This window comes from Monodelphis domestica, chromosome 7 (assembly GCF_027887165.1).
Source record: "Monodelphis domestica isolate mMonDom1 chromosome 7, mMonDom1.pri, whole genome shotgun sequence".
Lineage (NCBI taxonomy): Eukaryota > Metazoa > Chordata > Mammalia > Didelphimorphia > Didelphidae > Monodelphis > Monodelphis domestica.
In genome coordinates this window covers 165,588,654-165,595,443 of record NC_077233.1, presented here as the reverse complement: position 1 = coordinate 165,595,443, position 6,790 = coordinate 165,588,654, and positions in this window count along the sequence as shown.

Below are 6,790 nucleotides of genomic sequence, written 5' to 3'. Positions count from 1 at the left end.
CTGTGCCATAAGAAGCATTGAGCAGGTTAATTAAAAAAAACAAACTTGGAAAGAACTCCATGGGATAATGAACAATGAAATGAATAGAACCAAGAGAATATTCTATACAGCTATAGAATTAATACCTGAAAAATAAATTGCAAATATTACCCCAGACAGTGAACTGTGTAAAAATGGAGACTTGAATCCAGGACTCCAGTCCCCAGAAGTCCTTGCTCACTTCCCAGAATGCTTTGTAATCGCACTGAATTCTCACCTGGGCAAGATCACAACTTTTAATTTAAAGGAGTTCTCTGCCTACTGAGGGTCTCTTTCCTACTTCTGCTTTGGAGCAGATGCCTCTCATGATGTGAGTGATAATTGAATGGGCCTCTTGATTGTAAACCTTAAATTTTCTTAGACTTAAAAATGTTGGAAATTTCACCATTGGGAAATTTCATACTTGAAAAATTTCCTACTGATAGTCTATTGGAATGTGAACCCCGTTGGCATGGGAGGGTCCTTCTCCTCCCTACTTAAGATTACTTTAGGACAGAAACCTTTTGCTGAACAATGGAAAGGGCTTTGACCTATGCTTAAGCATAGAACAGGAAGTTCTTTGAGTCATGATTGATTTTAGAATTGATACAATAGAGATACTTGGGATGACAGAACCAGGTCTTGGAACTTCCAATCTCCACCCTGCTCAGGGTAACAGGATTTAGGAAGGGCTGCAGCAAAGGATCAAGATTTAATTATTTGAGAATATGACCTTCAACAGACATGTGCAAAGCCACAGACCTCTGGGCGGTCCTGGGTTAAGCTAGAGCCACCATTGGCACAGGGAAGACATGGACAGTGATTGGTAGATGTGAGAACTGAGGGGAGGGAACTTGGATGGTTTCCTTAAAGATAGCGGGGTCTGAGGACTGAAGGGGGTTGGAGAGGTTTTGCTCTGAGAGGTTGTGCTCTGAGAAGCTTGCTCTGAAGGAAGCTGGAGGTGGAGGCCCCTGAGACTGTTTCTCCATTTTGGTCACGTGAGTGATAGGGACTGATCTCTTTCCTTTGCCTCAGCTATCTAAGGGCTTGGGCCTTTTGGCCCAGCCTAAACAGAGGGGGTATTTAAGCCCTATTCCCTTCTCTCCCCTTTCTCTCTCTCTCTCTCTCTCTCTCTCTCTCTCTCTCTCTCTCTCTCTCTCTCTCTAATACTTTTCTTCCTCCTGTTTGTAATTAAACTCCATAAAAGGTTGACTGCTGACTTGAGTTTTCATTAAGGAATTACATAGCTGAATTCCTTGGCGACCTTAAATTAATATATATCAGTCTTTTAAGTGATTTCCTTGTCACACGGTCCACCTAGCATGTGTTTCTCTTACTTGTATATTCTTAAATTATATTCTTAAATTCCTTATCTTAAATAAAACTTTAAAAATATAATACTCCTTGCAGAGAGAAACTAATTTCTACCTGCCTCAGTTCCCCCTAAATTTTTAATCTTTACAACTGAAAGGTGAAAAGATGAAAGACAATTTATATGAACATGTCAATCTCCCAGATGATACCCTCTGTGATGGGGGTTGGAGGATAATGAAGGGCTGGGACATTTATGGATGTGCTTTGTCATGTAAATATGAAGAAAAGTAGGCTAACCTGTAAGAGATTTGTATTTCATGTGTGTACAATCTTCTTTTTCTTTGCATATGGAAAAGCTTATTTTATAAAATATTGAATAAAAACATTAAAGAAAAAAAGGATCATGGCTAATTTTGTGACCCTGGGCAAGTCACTTAACTCTGCCTAATCTTTACCACTTTTATGCTTTGGAGCCAATATCCACAGACAGACCTACAGACAGACTCACAGACAGACCCAGGGACAAACAGACCCACACACAAACCCATAGATGGATCTACAGACAGACAGACCCACAGATGCACCCACAGATGGACCAACAGACAGACAGACCCATAGACCCACAGACACAGACAGACAGAAACAGACGACAGATAGACACAGACTACAGACAGAGACAGACTACAGAGAGACACAGACAGACACAGACAGAAAGAAATAGACACAGACACATAGACGACAGACACAAAGAACAGACAGACAGAGACACTCAGACACACACAGACACACAGACAGACACACACAGACAGACACAGGCAGAGAGACAAAGACCGACAGACCCACAGACAGATCCACAGACAGACACAGACAGACAGACACAGACACAGACAGACAGACACAGACAGACAGATGGACCCACAGAAAGACCCACAGACAGACAGACCTACAGACAGACAAACCCCCAGACCCCCAGACCCACAGACAGACAGACAGACAGACCCACAGACATACAGGCACACAGGTAGACAGGCCCACAGAGAGATAGACCCACACACAGACAGACACAGATGACACATAGAATCAGATGACAGAGACAGACTACAGACAGAGACTATAGAGAGACACAGAAAGACAGAGACAGACAGAGATGACAGACAGACATAGACACAGAGAGACAGACAGAAACAGACACAGACAGACCCACAGACAGACAGACCCACAGACAGACAGACCCACAGACAGAAAGACCCACAGATAGAAAGACCCACAGATATACACAGACACAGTCACACAAAGATACACACAAAGACACAAACACAGACATACAGACACAGCTGACAGACAGAAACAGATAACAGACACACACAGACAGACAGGCACAAACAGACAGACACAGGCAGACAGATGAAAGACAGACATAGAAGACAGGCAGACATAGACAGACACAGACGATAGACATACACAGACATACACAGACATAGATGACAGAGAGACACACAGACACAGACAGAGAGTCAGACAGACATAGACAGACACAGACAGACCGACACACATAGATAGACACACATAGACAGGCAGAGACATACAGGCACAAAGAGACACAAAGACAGACAGACACAGACAGGCAAAAACAGACACACACAGACAGAAACACATATAGACACAGACAGACACAGACAGACTCGACAGAGACAGAGACAGAAAGACACAGAGAGACATAGACAGAGACAGACACAGACACACAGACACAAACACAGACGACAGAGACATAGACAGGCACAGACAGACACAAACACCCAGACAACAGACAGACACAGATGAAAGACAGATGACAGACAGACATACAGAGAGACACACACAGACAGACGCTCACAGACAGACACAGACAGAAAGACAGAGACAGAGACTGACACAGACACACACACACACAGACAGACACACAGACTCAGATAGACATGACACAGACAGATGCACACAGACACACAGACAGACATAGTCACAGACAGACAGACAGACAGACACAGACAGAAAGACAGCTGACAGACAGACACAGCTGACAGATAGACACACAGACAGCCAGACAGGGACAGAGACTGACACAGACATAGACACAGAGAGAAAAAAAAGAGACAGACACACAGACACAGACACAGATACACACACAGGTAGACAGTAATGCAGAAAGACACACACAGTTGTACACACAGACAGACACACATAAAGACAGACAGACAGACATAAACAGACAGACAACAGACAGACACAGACAGAGACAGACAGAAACAGACATGGACATACATACACACAGACACACACAGACTCAGATACAACACAGATGAAGAGAGACACAGACACACACAATCAGACACACAGACAGACACACAGACAGATGCAGACAGACAGACAGATACAGACAAACACAGACAGACACAGACACAGTCACAGACAGACACAAATGAGAGAAAAACACAGATGACAGAGAGTCACAGATGGACACACACAGACAGACACACACAGACACAGAGAGACATACACACAGACATAAAGAGAGACACAAAGACTCAGATAGACACGACACAGATAGACACAGACAGACACACAAAACAGACAAATAGATGTAGACAGACACAGACAGACACAGACAAACACACACAGCTGACAGACACACACAGACACACAAAGACAGACACACAGACACAGACACACAGAGAGACAGACACACACAGAAAGACACAGGAAGACACAGACACACACAGACAGACATAGACAAATGACAGACACAGACACCCATAGACACTGACACACACAGACAGACACAGATACACAGAGACAGACAGACACAAACAGACAGAGAGAGAAAGACACAGACATGCACAGACAGACAGAGACACAGAAACACACACAGACACAGATCCACAGACAGAGACCTACAGACAGACCAGACCCACAGATGGACCCACAGACGGACCCACAGATGGACAGACCCACACACAGACCAGAACTAGAGACAGACCCTCAGACAGTCCCACAGACAGACCCACAAACAGAAAGGCCCACAGTCTAACCAACCCCCACAGACAAACCAGACCTACAGACGGACCCACAGATGGACCCACAGACAGACAGACAGACCCACAGGCAGAAAGGCACAGACACAGTCACATACACACACAAAGACACAGACAGACAGATAGACTCAGACGCACAGACACAGGCACAGACACACAGACACAGGTGACAGACAGAAACAGCTGACAGACACACACTGACAGACAGGCACAAACAGACACAGACAGACAGACACAGAAAGACAGACACACAGATAGATGCAGATACAGACAGACACAGCCAGCCAGCCACAGAAAGACACACGGGTAGACAGACGAAAGACAGACACAGAAGACAGACAGACACACACAGACACTCGGACAGACACAGACAGAGAGACAGACATAGACACAGACAGATAGACAGACATAGACAGACACAGACACAGATACACATAGGCAGACATACATAGACAGACAGAGACATACAGACACAGACAGGCACAGACAGACACACAGACAGACAGAGACAGACACAGACATACACAGACATACACACACACAGACACAGATGACAGACAGAGACACAGACAGACAGACACAGACAGACATAGACACAGACAGACATAGTCACAGACACACAGAGAGACAGACCCAGACTGTCACAGGCAGACACAGACACAAATGATAGACAGACAAGGCACAGACACAGACACACAGATGATAGACAGCCACAAAAGAAAGACAGATAGATGACAGATGAAAGATGAAAGAAAGACAGATGACAGACACAGACACGCACAGACAGACACACACAGGCAGACACACAGACAGGCAGACATGGACAGACTGTCACAGAGAGACACAGACATAGACACATAGAGACAGACACAGAGAGAAACACACAGACATACACACATAGGTAGACAGTCACACACACACAGGCAGACACACACAAAGACAGACAGACGTACAGACAGACACAGACAACAGACAGAAACAGATGACAGAAAGATACAAGCAACAGAAAAAGACAGATGACAGAGAGACACAGATAGACAGACAGAACCACAGACGGACCCTCAGATGGACCCACAGAAAGACTGACCCACAGATGGACCCACAGATAGAGAGACCCACAGACAGACCAGACCCACAAATGGACCCACAGAAAGATGGGCCCACAGATGGATACACAGGCAGACAAACCCAGAGACAGACAAACTCAGATAAAGACAGTCCCACAGACAGTCAGATCCACAGATAGAAAGACCCAAGAGACTGACCAATCCACATGGACAAACGAGACCCACAGATGGACCCACAGATGGACGTATTGATGGACTCACAGACAGATGGACCCACAGACAGACCAGACCCAGAGACAGTCCCTCAGACAGTCCCACAGACAGTCAGACCCACAGAAAGACCCCCAGACTGACCGACCCCCAGACAGACAGACCACCAGATAGACCCACAGTCAGACCCACAGAGAGACAGACCCACAGACAGACCAACAGACAGAAAGACAGACACAGTCACACACAGCCACACACAGCCACACACAGACACAGTCAGACAGAGACTCAGACACACAGACACAGCTGACAGACAGAAACAGATGATAGACACACAGACAGATGCAGACACATACACACACAGATAGAGATAGACACAGATGGACAGATTCAGGCATACAGACACTGACAGACACAGAAAGACAGACACAGGCAGACAGACAAAAGACAGATACAGAATACAGACAAACACAGACACACAGACAGACACAGACAGACAGACATAGACACAGACAGACACAGGCAGGCACACATATGTAGACAGAGACACATAGACAGGCAGAGACTTACAGACACAGATGACATAGACAGACATAGGCAGACACAGACACAGAAACAGACAAGACAGACAGACACAGACACACAGACAGACACTGACACACACAGACACACAGAGATAGGCAGACACACACAGACTGACAGACACATACAGACATAGACAGACATAGACAGAAGGACACAGAGGCACAGACAGATAGACACAGACACAGAAACACACACAGACACAGACACAGACCAACAGACACAGACCACAGACAGATGGATGCACAGATAGACAGATCCACAGAAAGTTAGATCCAAAGACAGACCCACAGACAGACCAGACCCACAGACAGAAAGACCTGGGGAGAGACAGACTCACAGACAGACCAGACCCACAGTCGGGCCCACAGAAATACGGACCTACAGAAAGATGGACCCACAGAGAGATAGACCCACAGACAGAAAGACTCACAGACTGACCAACCCACATGGACAAACCAGACCAACAGTCAGACCCACAGATGGACCCATTGATGGACCCACAGACAGAAAGACACAGACACGGTCACA